We start from the raw sequence: 19,003 nt of genomic DNA, 5'->3' as shown, positions 1-19,003 counted from the left end.
CAAGCACATACCTTGTAGCTGAAATAGGTCGGACCTTATCGGCAATGTTGGTATAGGGGATTAGTGATGATAATGTCTTTATAGCAAGTATGCTTACGAAAGTTAACAGATCAGTTAAGAAGGCTACGAGAGTGTTGCTGCTGGACAGAGCAGATAAGCAGCTAACACAATGTCACTTAAACAGTGAATTGGCATCACTTTGTTCCAGTAAGATGAATGTAGAGGAATTATGGGCGAAGTTAAAGCAGATTGTACATCGTGCTCTGGAGATTTATGGGCCTAGTAAGTGGATAAAGATTGGAAAAGACCCACCATCGTTTAATAACGAAATTCGGGAGATCCTGAGCAAGCAGAGGCTGTTGCACTCCCGGTTCAAAAGAGAACGCACAAATGGCGAGAAGCGAAGGTTAGTAGAGATTCGTGCGTCTATGAAAAGATCTAAGCCCGAAGCATACAACAATTACCACTGTCACGCCTTAGCAAAAGATCTGGCAGACAACCCGAGAAAATTCTGGTTCGATGTAAAATAGCTAAGCGGGTCTAAGGCTTCCATTCAGTCCCTTGTTGACCAGTCTGGTGTGACAGATGAAGGTAGCAAAACGAAAGCCGAAGTTTTAAATTTCACGTTCAAGAAATCGTTTATAAAGGAGAATCGTACCAACATACCGTCATTTGACTATCGGATAGGCTCCCGCACGGACAACATAGTAATAACTATCCGTGGCACAGAGAAACAACTGAAGGATTTGAAAGCAAATAAATCACCAGGTTCGGATGCAACCCTAGTTAGATTTTACAAAGAGTACTCTATGGCATTGGTCCCTTATCTATGTTGCACTTATCCTGAATCTCTCGCCCAGCGCAAGAGACTGCAAAAAAGCGCAGGTTACTCCAGTATACAGGATGAGTCACCTAACGTTACCGCTGGATATATTTCGTAAACCACATCAAATACTGACGAACTGATTCCACAGACCAAACGTGAGGAGAGGGGCTAGTGTAATTGGTTAATACAAACCATAAAAAATGCACGTAAGTATGTTTTTTAACACAAACCTACGTTTTTTTAAATCGAACCACGTTAATTTTGTTAGCACATCTGAACATATAAACAAATACGTAATCAGTGCCGTTTGTTGCATTGTAAAATGTTAATTACATCCGGAGATATTGTAGCCTAAAGTTGACGCTTGAGTACCACTCCTCCGCTGTTCGATCGTGTGTATCGGAGAGCACCGAATTACGTACGGAACCAAAGGTCACCGCTTTCACCCGTTTCATGTGTCGCTACATCAGCAATTACATGGTGATGACTTTAATCATCGAGTGCAATTCTGTCAATGGGCATTAACAGAAAATGCGTTGCAGTTCTACCTGTTTACCGATGAAGCGGGTTTCACAGACCACGGGGCAGTGAATCTACGGAACATGCATTACTGGTCCGTGGACAATCCTCGCTGGCTCAGAAAGGTAGAGCGACAGCGACCGTGGACTGTAAATGTATGGTGCGGAATCATTGGCGACCACCTCAATGGTCCACACTTCATTGCAGGGGCCCAAACAGCTGCAACATACATCGCGTTTCTACAGAATGAACTACCAACGTTGCTCGAAAATGTCCCACTGGAAACGCGTCGACGTATGTGGTATCAGCATGATGGTGCACCTGCACATTCCTCAATTAACACTAGGCTGACCCTTGACAGGATGTTCGACGGACGTTTCATAGGACGTGGAGGACGCATAACAGCCCGTTCTCCCGATCTTACAGCTCTGGACTTCTTTCTGTGGGGTACGTTAAAGGAGAATGTGTACCGTGATGTGCCTACAACCCCAGAGGATATGAAACAACGTATTGTGGCAGCCAGCGGCGACATTACACCAGATGTACTGCGGCGTGTACGACATTCATTACGCCAGAGATTGCAATTGTGTGCAGCAAATGATGGCCACCATATTGAACATCTATTGGCCTGACATGTCGGGACACACTCTGTTCCACTCCGTAATTGAAAGCGGAAACCACGTGTGTACGTGTACCTCACCCCTCATGGTAATGTACATGTGCGTCAGTGAAAAAGACCAATGAAAAGGTGTTAGCATGTGGACGTAATGTGCTGTTCCAGTCTCTTCTGTACCTAAGGTCCATCACCGTTCCCTTTGGATTCCTACGTAATTCGGTGCTCTCCGATACACACGATCGAACAGCGGAGGAGTGGTACTCAAGCGTCGACTTTAGGTTACAATATCTCCTGATGTAATTAACATTTTACAGTGCAACAAACGGCACTGATTACGTATTTGTTTATATGTTTAGATGTGCTAACAAAACTAACGGGGTTCCATTTAAAAAAAACGTAGGTTTGTGTTAAAAACATACTTCCGTGCATTTTTTTATGGTTTGTATTAAACAATTACACTAGCCCCTCTCCCCACGTTCGGTCTGTGGAATCGGTTCGTCAGTATTTGATGTGGTTTACGAAATATATCGAGCGGTAACGTTAGGTGACTCACCCTGTAGGAGGAAGGTAAAAGAACGGACCCGCAAAATTACATGTCATTATCCCTAACTTCTGTTTGCTGCAGAATTCTTGAACATATTCTTAGTTCGAATATAATAAACTTTCTTGAGACTGAGAAACTTATGTGCACGAATCGCCATGGTTTTAGAAAGTATTGCTCGTGCGAAACTCAGCTTGCCCTTTTCTCGCACGATGTACTGTGAATCATGGGCAACAGGCAGACTCCATATTTCTAGATTTCCGGGAAGCATTTGACACGGTGCCCCATTGTAGGCTATTAAAGAAGATACGAGGATATGGAATAAGTTCGCAGTTATGTGAGTGGCTCGAAGAGTTCTTAAATAGTGGGGCCAGTATGTTGCACTCGGCGGGGTGAGTGGTCGTCAGAGACAAGGGTGTGGTCAGGGGCGCCCCAGGGAAGTGTGACAGGACCGCTGTTGTTTGCTATATTGAGAGTTGGCAATACTCTCTTAGGATTTAAGGGTTGGCTTCAGCGCGCATACACAAGCTCTGGAATCTAAGATATTGTTGTCGCGCTTCGCAGCGCACGGATTAACTAGTGGCAGTTTGGAGGTCAGTGTAGGGGCCCGCCTGCTGTGGTGCGCACGTGTGTTGGGCGAGGGGTCGTGGCCGAGCTGCCGTACGGCCGTGTCCGCCAGCAGCGACACAGCATTTGGCATTGAGTAGATATTTTTTATAATTTGCAGCGCGCTTATTAATTTAAAGAAAAGGGTTTCTGTATGTGCGTAGCTGCAGACGGTAATTTTGATAATGATAGGAGTTGAATTCTTAAGGGAAACCATTGTTAGCCGAACAAATTAAGTATTGATTTTTGTCATTGATTTCTTTTGTAATTGTCAGGGAATTGTTTCACTATGTATTTAATTTAGAAGTATTTCAGTCTGTCTCAAAAGTTTGATTAATTTCTAATATTACTTTAATGCCATTGGAGGCAGATTTACATACGAAGCGATGGTTCAAAGAGCTTCTAGCGTTTTGTTGATTGAATGAGAAAGTAATCGCTATAATAATATAGTTTTTGAAAAAAGGAATTACTTGTTTGGATTATCCCGCACACGAGACTACATATCAGCTAGAACTCTGTACAATTTTTTGAGCCAAGTTGGCAGTCGCACCCACATTAGACAGTGTTTTTATTGATTCACACTGAGTGTGCGATATTGTTATAAGACACATACAAAATTAGAGTAGTAGATCTACCAGTGCTTCTGTGAACATCACTTTGTTATGGTTAGTCTGGAGGTTCCTTCAAATGTGGGCAGGACTAGTGGAACTGCTACATTCCCCACCCCTACACGTTAACCCTATCGGGCTACAATCCTGCAAGCATGCTGATGGTGGGCGATATATATATTGTGTGTCTGTGTGTGTTCACGTTCACGCTACTCAAAAGAGAGCGAACAGTGGTCACAGTGCAGAAAAAAAACAATTTCCACTTACCAATGCGCCGACGCACAGTGATTTACGATACATCTACTGCTCTCCGAATAAACACAAGTAGTAGGGAACTGGAGATTTCACGTGCCGTCTGTCGATAAGCCTTCGAAAAAATTTGGGGTAAGGTGCTTTGTGTCTCTCTACAGGAGGTGTGGGCCCTGGGAGAGCAGGCGCAGCCAACCTGTGCATATTGGCCAGCTGCGACCACCGAACACGTGTCCCTAAATGCGACTGCTAGCCCAGGGGACTACCGCCATGTCATTGGCTGCAAATAACTGTCCGAAATCATCCTTTGTGTCAGAGAATCCGCACCCTCGGTGTTCGTCTCGTTAACGGTCAAGATATTCCTATCAACAACGAGCAACAAATGCGTCTCCTTCGTCAGATAACTCTCGCCACATTTTAAGGTGGACGCCGCATAAAGGAGACGATCTGCATTGATAGAGACCCTTGAGGACTCCCTGAACGCTGTATGAAGATGACTTTAGAAAACGTTCTAAAATCATTGTTATTCCGCAGCTCATGTAAGTCACTGGACATGTCTGTCAGCTGCTGGATTTGCCCACACGGTTTTGTTAACAAAAAGTCTATTACAGGTATTCGCTACAATAACATCATCAGGTCTAAAGTGTTGGACGATAAGATTTTACCAAGAATCCACCTCTCAACTGGCTCTTACACATCATTTGAGCTCCGACAATACCCTGTCCACTGCTCATTGACGATGAAGAATGGATCTCCTAGTACCGGAGGCAAGTTCTGATGCTGCCTAGAGGAGAAGGCTGTAGATATTACATCACAAAATCTATTCTTCTTTTTTCTTATCTTGCAAGGTAAGAAATGCGACAAATAGTTTAGAAATTGCCTGTAATCCTTGCTCTTACAGCACTCTCCTGGGAAATTTACTTAGGTGCCATATGTTTAAGACAGTGGGCGATAATTATATTCCACATCTATCACTCCGACTAGGTGTGCCTCTCAGACTGGCAAACAAATCACGTAATGTGGTTTTATAAGCTTGCTGGCCGCACTCTGTAGCAGTGAAACTTGCATTGTTGTCAGATATGCCATAACGTACCCTTTACCAGGTAGAAGACTTCTCTCAAAACCAGTAACATAATGCTGAATTCGTTACCGGTAGGTTCAACATACACTTTCTTCGTGAAAACGCTGTTGAGAACCAACGTTCTCAGTCCACCTTAGATGAGAGAAATTAGAACTCGTGCAGATAGACGCTTTCCTCTCTAGATCCGTTTTTGTGAGTAGCCCATGGTACCATATGGAATGTGTGTATGTGTGTGTGTGTGTGTGTGTGTGTGTGTGTGTGTGCGTGTGTGTGTGTGTGTGAGAGAGAGAGAGAGAGGGAGAGAGAGAGAGAGAGAGAGATGTGAAAAATGAGAAGAGACTTTGTGATCGCGTTATCCTCTCATAAACGACTAGAGTTTTGGCAATCATTGCAAAACACTATGAATTGGTGCACAACCCAGTATCTAAAATTTGCTCACAAATACACATATAAAAAAGGGATTGACTCTAAAAGAGACTAAAATATAGTACTCGTTACAATTATAGCTCACATCTATTGATCCAATCTGATAAGTGTCTCTGACTGAAGAGTAGATCTTTTATATTTGTCGTAACACACCGCAAAAGTGATAAATTTGTTGCGAACGTGGTAAGTGATTATACATCAATGGGTAATAGTAGGTATTTATTTACAATACTGAAATTAGCGCTGCGTGGTGGAACTGTGATATATCTGGGAACGCTATGTTTCCGCCAGCCATAGCTGTACGTGCCTAATTAAGCACGCTTTCCAGTCTTGGTTCTATAGGAAGTAACGAGGCATATGAACTGGTTTCAGTCATCTTGCAGAGCAACTTTGAACTCCATTATTAGACCCCTTACAAAACAATTGCCAGTCATGTAAAACATTCTCTGTTTTCTTGTTGCGTCAACTCGGGATGGAATCTCGAGCTTTCGACGATAGCCTCCACCGTCATCGCAGGAGCTCCTGACGATGGCGAAGGAGTCTATCGTCGAAAGCTCGAGATTCTATCCCGAGTTGACGCAACAAGAAAACAGAGAATGTTTTATATATCAATGCCATTGCGAAAGACTTCGTGCTCATAGGTGAAAGTGTCGCTGTTTTATACAAAGATTTTCACTTTCAAATTATAGGCATACTGTGCATAGTTTTATAAGCCATGATAGATCCTGATTTCTTTCCTTTGTAGAAAAAGTATGGTTTTTAGAAATTCTGTTGCGTCCTACAATTACCACGTAATCCATTAAACTAGTCTTCCACTACATTTACACACATCCACCAAAAAGTATAATACTTATGTATTCAAAAATTAGAAAAGAACTTGCAATCACCTGATCGAAACATAATATAACATCTCAGTACACAAAATTGCAAAACGATCGTAGACCGTATATCACAAAACTTTAGCAGGTAGTGGTCTGAGTTTACTGGACACTCATTGCCTCTTTATTTATGTGGAAGGTGTAATTTTTTGTACGTATATGCCAGTAAGGTAGTCAGGCCCTCTAGAGACGTGCAGTTGTTCTTTGCATTCTCATATTTACTATCACTAACATTTTCCATATCCTCAAGACTGAAAACAAAATCAAGAAGGTATTGTATCCCACACTGATTTGCTTGCAGCGAATAGACAGTCATCCACCCAGATATAGTCCACAGTAGAAGTATCAGCATCGCAGATTGGTAGCTCTTGTAATCGATTTCCAGGTTAAATAATTAAAATCACAGACGTTTTCAGTCTTGATTACCTGGAATGTATGTGCATCCACAGTAGCCAACAGTATTTACTTTAATTCTCCGGAAGAAGCTTGTGTAGACCCTACATCAGTTTAACTTAGCAAATGCTAAATGTATAGGACAAACATCAGAATGCATCTTAACATAGTAATGAGACCACCAACTGCATAGACGGCCGGAGTGCCCGAGCGGTTCTAGGCGCTACAGTCTGGGACCGCGCGACCGCTACGGTTGCAGGTTCGAATCCTGCCTCGGGCATGGATGTGTGTGATGTCCTTAGGTTAGTTAGGTTTAAGTAGTTCTAGGGGACTGATGAGGTCATCTTAGATCATCAGACCCCTAGAACTCAGAACTACTTAAACCTAACTAACCTAAGGACATCACACACGTCCATGCCCGAGGCAGCATTCGAACCTGCGACCGTAGCGGCCACGCGGTTCCAGACTGAAGCGCCTAGAACCGCATGGCCACACCGGTCGGCTAGGGGACTGATGACCTCAGAAGTTAAGTCCCATAGTGCTCAGAGCCATTTGAACCAACCAACTGTATATACTGTTTTCTACTTCTTCTTCTTATTCTTCTTTCTTTGTTCCTAGGATAAATGCCTGTTTCCTTCAGTATCCCGCAGCCTACAGTGAGGTGTCACTCGGTCTTTCCCTTTAATGGCGAATATTTCTTTTACCACCTGTGTATGTCGTAATTGGTCTCACCATTGTTTTGTATATTCTTGCCTTTGCATCTTTTCCTATATCGTTATTTTTCCAAATACCACCATTTAAACAAACTGCCACTTCGTTTGTTTTTGCTACCAGTTCTCTGACGTCCGTATTGACATTTTCACTGATGGATAGTTCAATGCCATGATATTTAAATGTCGCTACCTGTTGAAAAGCTTTTCCAATCACTTTCTGTTTGCATCCAGTTGGCTCCAAACATGTAGGCACATATTTGGTTTTTTGAGTGGGTATGACCATATTTAGTTTTTTGGCTACCACGTTAAATATATGTAAACTTTTCTGCAGGTTATCTTCACTGTTTGCCAGCGTAATTGCGTCGTCAGCATTACAAATGATTTTTATTTCTTCATCCCCCCATTCTATAACCATTACCAGCCAATACTTTCTTTTTAATCTTCTCCATGATGGTGTTAAAAAGTAATGGACTCAAAGAGTCATCTTCTCTAATGCCACTTTAAACTGCTATGCAACTAGTTAACCTGGAACCAGTTTTCACCTGTATGTAGTTGTTGTAATAAATGTTTTCAGTCGTTTTTATTAACTTGGAAGGAATCCCCCTACTGTAGAGTAGATATGAAACAACTGTTAACTGAATCCTATAGAAAGCCTTCTGTGAATCAATAAATCAAAGATAAGCAAATATGTTGTATTGAACAGACTTCTTTACAGCCTGTTTAAGAATGGATACTGCACCTATGCATGACCTTCCGGATTTAAAGCCATACTGCTTCTCTGTAAGTATTCTAACGCTTTTTTTCCTGTTATTTCTGTTCTGAGTTTAAGAACTGATCTGAGTAGATTTTTCCCTCTTTTGTTGGAGGAATCTTTCTTATCTGCTTTTTTGTGTGTAACAATTGTAATAGTGGTTCTCCTTCATTTGGAATTTTATTACCAGTTATACCATTGTTAACCAACTTGGAATGGAAATGCCATGTGGCTAGGGCCTCCCGTCTGGTAGACCGTTCGCCTGGTGCAAGTCTTCCGAGTTGACGCCACTTCGGCGACTTGCGTGTCGATGGAGATGAAACACAACACCCAGTCCCTGAGCGGAGAAAATATCCTACCCAGTCGGGAATCGAACCCGGGCCGTTGGGTATGACATTCCGTTGCGCTGACCACTCAGCTACCAGGGGCGGACGAACTTGGTTAAATTGTTCACTTGGTGGATGTCCTCCATACTTGAGTAATGCGGTGGAAATCCTATCTTTCCCTGGAGCCTTCCTATTTTTAATAGACTTACACCCTCTTCTACCTCTGTGTGTGAAACAGTTGCATCATCATGCTAATCTCTAATCTCTCTTCGTTTTCTGTTTTTTTTTTTTTTTTTACCTTTGTACAACTGTGTGAAATATTTAAATCATGATCCTCATTACCTTGTTCACCTTCTAAATTTCATTTGTTTCCTCCGCTAACGTACAATCCTCTAAATTTTTTTCTGCGACCCACAAAATTCATCTTCCAAATTTTTAAGTAGATTTAAAACGATTCACTACTGATTTTGTCTCATTATGAATTCTTTATAAATTTCCAAAAAAATGGTTCAAATGGCTCTGAGCACTATGGGACTTCTGAGGTCATCAGTTCCCTAGAACTTAGAGCTACATAAACCTAACTAACCTAGGGACATCACACACATCCATGCCCGAGGCAGGATTCGAACCTGCGACCGTAGCGGTCGCACGGTTCCAGACTGTAGCGCCTAGAACCGCCCGGCCACAACGGCCGGCTACAAATTTTCACACAGCTCTCATGTTTTGAGTGTTTTCTCGTGTGTTTTGAGTGTTTTGTATTCCAGATAGGCACACCTCTTCAATACTTTCTTGGATCTTGTCTCAAGCTTGATATACATTATGCTTTGCATTAATGGGTATCTCTTTTATTTTCTCTGATAATCGTTTATGATACAAATTTTTTGTAGATTCATTCCATAATGAGTCGGCAGTAAATTTTTCTTCCTTTAAGGTTGGTTGTTTAGCAACGAGTTCCTTCGTACATGAAATCTCATTTTCGCCATGATCAGGTTGTGATCATTTCCTATGTTGACAGAATTTCAAGTCCTGACACCTAGCACCGACTGAGGTTGGATGTTTCTGCTCGTAACAAAGTTATCTATTGTTTATTTATGACCTCTTTTGTTCTGAAAAATGTATTTATATAGCTCTTTGTGGTCATAGAAGGTATTATTTATTCTCAGTTCGTTTCTTGAGCAAAAATTGACAATATCCTCACCATTATCATTTAGAAAGTATTCATTAAATCATTGTTGAACTCTAGAGATGATACTATTTCCGATATGAGCAATAGAATCCCCAATTATTACTGCCAATTTGTTTGATGCTATCAGATCAATGACTTCTTGTAACTGCTCGTAGAAGGCATTCTAGGTTTATAATTCACATTGCTGTACAGGGAGATAATGTTCAATTTGTGATGAGCCAGTTTCAATTTTAGTAAATCTGTTCTCTCGGAGATGTACTGGCTCTTCTGAATAAGATCCTTGTATTTCTTGTGCGTAAGTGTCCCTACTCCTGCTTGAGCTCTTTTTTTTCCTTCTCAGTTCCACTACAGATGAGTAGGTGCAGTCATTTTCATTCTGCCCTTTACCTTTCTTTGTTGTCTCTTGGATACTACATACTGAGATTTCATCTTGTTTCAGTTCTTCTATAAAGTCTTGATCTTTGTTGTTAAAGGATATTACGTTCCACGTTCCAGTTCTCAGAATATTTTTATTTTTCCGTGCCTTAGATCTATTCCTGGTCTTGGTCGTTAAATTTCTAGTCAGTCCTTTCCGATGTAGTACTGGTACTCCCAGCAGTGAAATCACACCGCCAGTAGGTTGCTTGCCTAGTTGTCGGTGGGTTTGTTTCCAAGACTTTCCTTCCCTAAGCTGGCTGCCTTCAGCATTTCTTAGGAGCCAACCGTGTCTCACCAGATTTTGCTTTTCAGTTCTAGCATCTCCTAGTCTCTGGTTCTCTCGCACGATTAATCGTACAAAGCAGCAGGATACGTTGATTTTTTTCTTCAGGGTTGTCTTCCCCTAGTGTCTGGTGATGCAACATCATATTCTGCAAGGCAGCAGCTTTGAAGATTTGAGTTGAGAAGAGAAAAAGAAAGGCTGCCTTGGGCCTAGGAATCTAATATCGTTTGGGTCGAAAAATAGAAGAAGTTCGGCACCACTAAGTGGAAGTAATGTCAAACTCAGCTCAAGGCCCTATGGTCGCAAATCTGGGTTCTCCCAAGATGGGAGCCCCGCAAGGGTCTATTTCCTACTGATGGTGATTATTCATACCAGTAACAAAAACCTTTCGTAAAGATCATGTTGACAACACTTATAATCATATGATAGTCTGGTTACACCTTCTAAATATGACTGGATTTGCAATCCAGTTTCTCTGTTTTGCGTGTGCTGCGATGGGATACCCCAAGACCACAGGGTGGGGCCTAAGGTGCAGCAACTATAAGCAAAAGGCATAGTCCTCCTCAGCACATCAAAAATGCGTACTTAGAAGTATATATTTATTACAGTTTCAGCCCCGATGTCTTTCAAACATGCAATATGCCGCTCCATAGCCCGATAGCTATATGGGAAATTGTGATAATGCTACCCTAGCATGAAGGGTCATCATAATGTATGGGTTTATTTATTTTTAATTATTTACACGTCAAGATCCGTAGGACCAAATTGAGGAGCAAATCTCTCCAAGGTCATGGAACGTGTCAGCACATAAAATTACAACAGAAAAGTAATAACAGATGAAATAAAATGTTTATGAATCCTATAAGGACATGAAACTACATATGTAAACGCATTCAACAATATAACACAAGAATGAGCTTTATTTTTCAAGGAGCTCCTCGACAGACTAGAAGGAGGAAACTCTTCAGTTTACATTTGAAATCGGCTGGATTACTGGAAAGATTTTTTAATTCTTGTGGTAGCTTACCGAAAATGGACGCAGCAGTATACTGCACACCTTTCTGCACAAGAGTTAAGGAAGTGTGATCCAAATGCATATTGAAGTTCTGCGGAGAATTCTTTTGTTATTTAAATAGTTTTTGTTATTTAAATAGTATAAATCCTAAAAACCAGTTTACCATGGAAATGGAGAAAGACAATGCAATATCCTTCTTGGATGTCTCCGTTATGAGGCAGACTGATGGCAGCTTGAAACATAAAGTCCTTCGGAAGGTTACATATACCGACAGATATTTGCAGAAGGATTCCAATCATCATCCACAACAGAAAAGAGGTGTAATTAAAAGTCTAGTGGACAGGGCTAAAAGGATTTGTGCGCCGGAATACCTGGACGCCGAGTTAAAACATCTAAAGCAAGCTTTTGAAAAGAATGGGTACTCTAGTAAGGAAATAAATAGAGTTTTGCAACCGAATAACAGGAGGCTTAAGGACAGCGATAGGACACAGCGATGGAAGAACACGGTTTCTCTACCCTTCGTCAAAAAGTAACGGATCAAATCGGCAAGATTTTAAGGAAACATAACGTTCGAGTGGTTTTCAGACCAAATAAGAAAATAGGCCAAACACTTCGTTCCGTTAAGGATAAACGTCCCCCTCTGTCTGCAAGTGGTGTATACAAGATTTCGTGTACATGTGGTAGAGTCTACATTGAAACTACGAAGAGAAGTGTGAATACGCAGTTGAAGGAACGTCTTTGCCGACTAGGGAAAACAGACAATTCAGCTGTGGCGGAACGTGCTCTTCAGTCGGGTGATCACGTAGTGAAATTTTCGGAAAATGTGGTTTTATGTACTATGACGTACTATTATCCACGGCTATATAGAGAAGCCATCGAAATATATAAACATAGGTATAATTTTAACAGAAAAGAAGAATCCATGAAACTCAGCGATGTATGGACAGAATCGATGAGAAGTTTTTATCTTTGACGTACTATGATCGATAGTTATATTTTATCCTTGACAAGGTTTATCTCTGCTATCACGTGAAATCCAGACCACGCCCACTTTCCATGGTATTTAGGCCGTTCTTCGACGTCGAACTCGTCAGTCGTCAAGACTCAGCACAACCAGGAGCACCGCCAACGTAGCTTTGGATGAAACGTCAGGGGTAGAAGAGTTCCATGGACCACGGCCATACAACCCGGAAGAATTCTCGGCAACTGAAACATCTGGTCCCTGTATGACGAGAATTAACTGAGTGAAAATTGCTTATTCTTGGGAATAAGCTGATATTGTTAACAAGAAATGACAGTAAACTTACACCACTTATTGCCCAAACTGCCTGTTTCTGAGCCAAAAATATATTTTTAGAATGGGAACAGGTACGTGAGAATATAATACCATACGACGTAAGCTAATAAAAATAAGCAAAGTAGACTAATTTTCGTGTCGAACGATCACTTACAGTACTTCAGATACTGTTCGAATAGCAAAAATGGCAGCATTCAGTCTTTGAACAAGATCCTGAACGTGGGCTTTCCACGACTACCTATCAGAACATCCATAAATTTGAACTGCTCAGTTTCATGTGCTCATTCCAGGAAATTAAAAAGTCGGCTTTTGTTGAAGTGTGTGCTAGAAACTGAGTCTTAACGTGATTTAGCGTTAGTTTATTTTCTAGAAGACATGAACTTAAGTCATGAACTGCACTATTTGAAACCGAGCCAATGTTGCACACAACATGCCTTATTACCATGCTAGTGTCATCAGCAAACAGAAATATTTTAGAGTTACCCATAGTACTAGAGGGCACATCATTTATATAAATAAGGGACAGGAGTGGCCCCAACACTGATCCCTGGGGCACCCTCCCCCCATCTGACTGTACCCCACTCAGACCCCACATCACTAACATTCTCAACACTGTGAATAATGACCTTTTGTTCTCTGTTGCTAAAGGAAGAGGTGAGGCAGTTGTGAGCTACTGTCCGTATTCTGTAATGGTCCAGCTTCTGGAGCAATATATTGTGACTTTAAGGGGAAGTAAGACTGGTATTGTTATAAAATAACACTATAATTTAGGCTTAGGTCCTCAGCACTGTGCTTATGCACCCTCTCTAGTAGTAGTAAAGCTTTCAGAATAAAATAATTTCTTCGTTAATTTGTTTCTGTAATTGATTTAAAGGTTCAGTAGTTAAAACTATAGTCGTATAGACAGATTTGGTAACCAATTATCAGTCCTGATGACCTAGAATGTATGTACATCCATACAAGTCAACAGTATTTACTTTAATTCTACAAAAACGCTGGTTTAGAGTCCACTTCAATTTGTCTTAGTAATTGTAAACGGATAGGACTGATTACCTAGAATGTATGTACATCCATACAAGTCAACAGTATTTACTTTAATTCTACAAAAACGCTGGTTTAGAGTCCACCTCAATTTGTCTTAGTAATTGTAAACGGACAGGACTAACACTGAAATGCGTCTTAGCAAGGCAATACGATCAGAATGGCATCGAACAGCAGACATCTTTTATTAATAACGATTATTCACTCTAGCACCAAAAACCTTCGGTAAAGGTCATGATGAGAACACCATAAGACGCGTGACTTTCTATTGATGCCTTCCAAATGTTATTGGACTTGCAATACAGTTGCACCCAATTGTGAGTGTGCTGCGACATGGATACCCCAGGGCCATGGAACGGAGCGTGGGTCCAGCAGCGACAATCAATAAGCACTCGAAATGGCAGCTCTTCTAGTCATATCCTGTAAGTGTGGATGTAATTACACTCCCTTATTTGTGAGCTGCGACATGGTTACCCTAAGGCCAGGGATAGGCTGGAAGTGCTGCTTTTTTTGCTTACATGGTGTCACCCAAGGTTCATAATAAGGTGGGAAGTTAATTTTAAAGACTTCCGGGCCACTTCATACCAGGAGGATAATCGATTATTTCAATAATAATTATCATGTATGACCGAAAAATGTTAAACAGAGGGTAGTCACAGAGGGTCACAGGCTCGTAGGAAGATAGAGCTAAAGGCGACCCTGTGCGATTCAGTTGCGTGAGAGGTACACAACTGTGACCTCCCTCGACGAGGCTGACTGTGAGAGGTGAAACAGTATGTGCGCTGACTACAAATTCGACCGTCTCTCTCTGTCTCTGTCCAATATGAGTTCACTCTCATCACAGACACTCATTTAAATTGGTGAGCTGAAAAAGGCGTCATGTCCCAGAAAGTAAATTTTTCAGGTGGCACAAAAAACTGTTTTACAGCACAACAGGTTTAAGCATGGTGGTGTGGAGTTTCCGTATAGTGTAACAAAGTACCTCATTGCAGCATATTTTAGCTATCGAGTGTGGTTACTAATCCAGTTTCGAATCTGATGATGTTGATGAGCAACTAGCGTCTGTTTTCAACGGAAGGATTGTGTTATTTGAGTTTACATTATTCATATTAATTATAGTAATAAAAGAGTGTGTTATAAGCACAGAGGTGTATCCATAAACTACCTAAGATACAACCACAAGCAAAATACAGTAAAATAGACAATAGTGGGTAAGCTTCATTTTTATCTTGTCCATCCTTCATAGGCAAGTGGCAGATATTGTTCCTCAGATATGCATTGTACAATTTTCTTTACATCGTCTAATTTCTTATTTTTTCTCTGAGCAGGTACACTGTACACTTGTTTATATGGACATGCCTCCTTCTCTAACTCAGTACCCTTCTAACGAGCACTTCTATTGATGGGACACGAAACCTTGTTATACCAAAGATAAGTACAGATACAAAAATCAGTTATCTCTGATGAAGGTAACATGAAGGAAATTTCTTGTGATTTCATCAACAGTAACGCCCCTGCGCAATCCATACATATAGCTTTACAATGCATCCCAATATTTTTACTATTTAAAAAAATGTTCAAATGTGTGTGAAATCTTATGGGACTTAACTGCTAAGGTCATCAGTCCCTAAGCTTACACACTACTTAACCTAAATTTTCCTAAGGACAAACACACACACCCATGCCCGAGGGAGGACTCTAACCACCGCCGGCACCAACCGCACAGTCTATGACTGCAGCGCACGAGACCGCTCGGCTAATCTCGCGAGGCTTACTATTTCAAATACATATGAATTGCAAGTCGCATGTATCGGGGAGCGTATACCAAAGCATTCACAACAAAATAACATTACCATTTCGCCATGCGCAAGGACTGGTTGAAGTATGACGATGTCTCTTTTACCAAGGAAAATCGCCAAAAAGCCATATGTTTTGAGAAGTCATTTTATTTAGACAACCAGTTTCGGCATCTCAATAATGCCATCTTCAGGCCACTACACACTCCAAATCAGATATATCGATACTTGCATAACTTCAGCCACCATTATCTAGATTCTGTGAGTTTTTTTTTTTTTTTTTTTTTTTTTTTTTTTTTTTTTTTGTGGTGTTACTTCGAAGACTTGACAACAACTCAAGTCTTCGGAGTAAACACTCCAAAAACGAATTCACAGGATTCAGATATTGATGGCTCCAATTATGCAAGTGTCGATATGTCGGACTGTTTATACATGAAATGCGTAGGGGCCTGAAAATGGTACTACTGAGATACCGAAAACTGGTTGTCTAAATAAAACAACGTCTCAAAACATACGGCTGTTTGGCGATTTTCCTGGGTAAACATTTGATCGGCCGCTGTCCCGTGTCCATATTGGATCAAGAGACATGTATCACTCTCTGTCTCTCTCTCCCTCTCTCTCTTTCTTTCTCTTTTTCTCTTTCTCTTCCTCCATCTCTTTTTCTTTCTCTTTCTTTCTCTCTACGATGCACGGTCTTTTCAGAATTGAAGCATATGTCGTGTCATACTGTCGCCTATATCTACGCGGCAGAGCTTATATCTACACGGGATTAACCCATATGTATAATCCTTTTTTTATTTCTAAGTATATGTGTCACGTCTTGTATTTATTTCCATGTGTATAGATATGAAAAACAATTTTTCGTAGCTGTCTGTCAACTTTTACTGCAGATCTCTTAGTCAATTTGGGAGCATATGGTGCTATGATTCTAATAGTTCTCCATTCCTTTTAGCTTTCTAGGAAAGATCTCCAGGCACTTTATTCATGTTAAAAAAAAGTTTAGGTTATGTCTAAAGTATAAATACAGGTATCCTACATGATCATGTCGAACCCTGATTTACCGAATTTTTTACATTTATCAACGTTGTTTCCGTTTGTCGGTATTATTCATTGTTTTACATATTTTTCCACATTCCATACGTAAATGCAGAAGTGTACATACCGGGTGGTTATAATTAACCTTTCCCTATTTAACACGTTATAACACGGAAACTAATTACTGTACGAGTACCAAACTTAGTAGCATTAATGTCCAGAGTGTGGGCTGCATGATTTCCATGCGTCACAGCGCTACCATCCAGTTCCAACTGAGACCACGAGATGCCGTGATCATTCATCGTGATTTATAGTCTGACACGCCTGACCCGTCACAGTGCACTTGTTGACGTGTCAACATGAGCTTAGCTAAAAGGAGCAGGGCATTGTGGGTGAAGTTCTGTTATCAAAACAACAACAGTGCTGCAACTGCGTTTAGAGAAAATCGCCGGCTGAAAGGATTCGGAAGGGACCTCTTTCTCCACTTTCTGTGCGGAGCTTGAAGAAGAAGTTCGATTCAACTGTAGTACTGGGTGTCGCTCCGGAAAGAGGCCGACGACAGGTGGTTGATGAGATCGCTGTTGTTACGGCAGACAACCATGGACGCCATTCCCGATCGTCAGGCAATGCGCGTGCTGTGTCACGACAGTCGAACATCCCGTGGCCCATTGTGCGCAAGTTGCTTTGAACCATCCCAAATGGTATTCCTACAAGATCTTATTCCCTTTGAGTAGTGATTGTGGGGCTACCTGAAGGACAGTGTTTAGTAGGGGGACATTCACACATGTGCTGATCTGAAGCGCAGGACATCAACAGAGGTAGCTGGCATACATACGGACAAGCTTCATTCTGCTGTGCAGAATCCAATCCTGCGCTTTCAAACTCTACTGGACACTGATGGGCGCCATATTGAGCCCCTTTTGTAGCAGTAATGAAATGATGTCCCGCAGCAGCACATTTAAACTTTTTCAATTGAATTCTGCATTATTTCTCTTCCCCATATCCTCGAAATTAATGCTGTCACGTTTGGTACTCGAATCGTAATTAGTTTCCATGTTACAAGGTGTTAAATGGGAAAGTTTAAAAAAATGGTTCAAATGGCTCTGAGCACTATGGGACTTAACATCTGAGGTCATCAGTCCCCTAGAAATTAGAACTACTTAAACCTAACTAACCTAAGGACATCACACACATCCATGCCCGAGACAGGATTCGAACCTGCGACCGTAACGGTCGCGCGGTTCCAGACTGAAGCGCCTTTAACCGCGTGGCCACACTGGCCGGCCGGGAAAGTTTAATTATAACCACCCGGTATAAGGGTGTCTCACCTAAGAGGCCTCAGGCGTTTTTGCTTTGGTGTTTCAGAAGATATTTGCAATTTCATTTTCGCATCCCATTTTTCTTGCGACGTCCAGCATCGACAGAAAGCGAGAGTTTATTTCTCGTCAAATGAGCTTTCAGGCAAAATTTTTCGTGACCATTAGAAAGAGCGATACAACATAGTCTAGTGCGATATTCGTTTTATCGATGAGTGTTAAAAGAGACACTAAAACACGAAGAATAACCTATACTCCAGCAGCAACAGAACTGCCTGGGCCCATGATGACTGCTACCGCCAAGCATGAAGCGCTACTGAATCGCTGCTAAATTACTGTTTACACGTTGTGTTTTACTGTCCCTGTTAAACATAAAACGAATATAGGAATACACTGACTTTGCAGCACTCTGTTGGATACGCACGTAAAATTCCAATTTAAAAACAGTTTTGTTTGTAAACAAACCGACGCTATCTGTTGACAATAGGCGTCGCATGAAAGACGTGACGATTATTAGTAATTTCAGGTGACCTCAGTTAAACAATGCAAAAACTAAATAGCAAATATCTACCGAAATGCCAGAGAAATTGCGCTTGATGACTCTTAATAAAGATACCTGACACATGCTCTTATTGCTGCTTTTGCCGCTCTTGCTGCTTTTATTTAAGAGTCAACCAATGGTATGGGGTCACACTGTAGCCAGAGTATGTGCAAACTACAGCTCTTCCTACAAATGTCAACACAACACTAAGTGCCAAAACAATCGCTAACATACATATGAACATCCATGGTTTGCAGTGGTGGTAAAGGTTATACGTTTTGTGTTGTAATCACACACATACACACACACAGGCACGCACGCAGCCAGTTATGGTATTTCAAGTGTCAGTGTCAAACAGGCCTCTCCACACACTTCCCTCGCTGATGATGGAAACGGCGTAATGAACAGGAACGGGGGGCAGCAGCAGGTTGTGTGCCCAACGTAGTGGGTACAGGTGGCGGCAACATCCAGAGGTGTGCTTATTACGGCGTAAAGTCAAGCGCCGAAACGCCAACCGGAAACGAAAAATGCTGTGAAAAGACT

The 19,003-nt window shown here is 41.4% G+C and overlaps 1 protein-coding gene across 1 annotated transcript in view; it reads right to left on the bottom strand.

Annotated features, from left to right (window-relative positions):
* Window positions 1-19,003, bottom strand: part of LOC126088144 (lachesin-like) — a 566,198-nt gene that overhangs the window by 459,706 nt on the left and 87,489 nt on the right. The window lies entirely within an intron of this gene.

The sequence above is a fragment of the Schistocerca cancellata genome, chromosome 6 (assembly GCF_023864275.1).
Source record: "Schistocerca cancellata isolate TAMUIC-IGC-003103 chromosome 6, iqSchCanc2.1, whole genome shotgun sequence".
Taxonomy (NCBI): Eukaryota; Metazoa; Arthropoda; class Insecta; order Orthoptera; family Acrididae; genus Schistocerca; species Schistocerca cancellata.
This window is presented reverse-complemented; position numbering and strand designations above follow the sequence as displayed.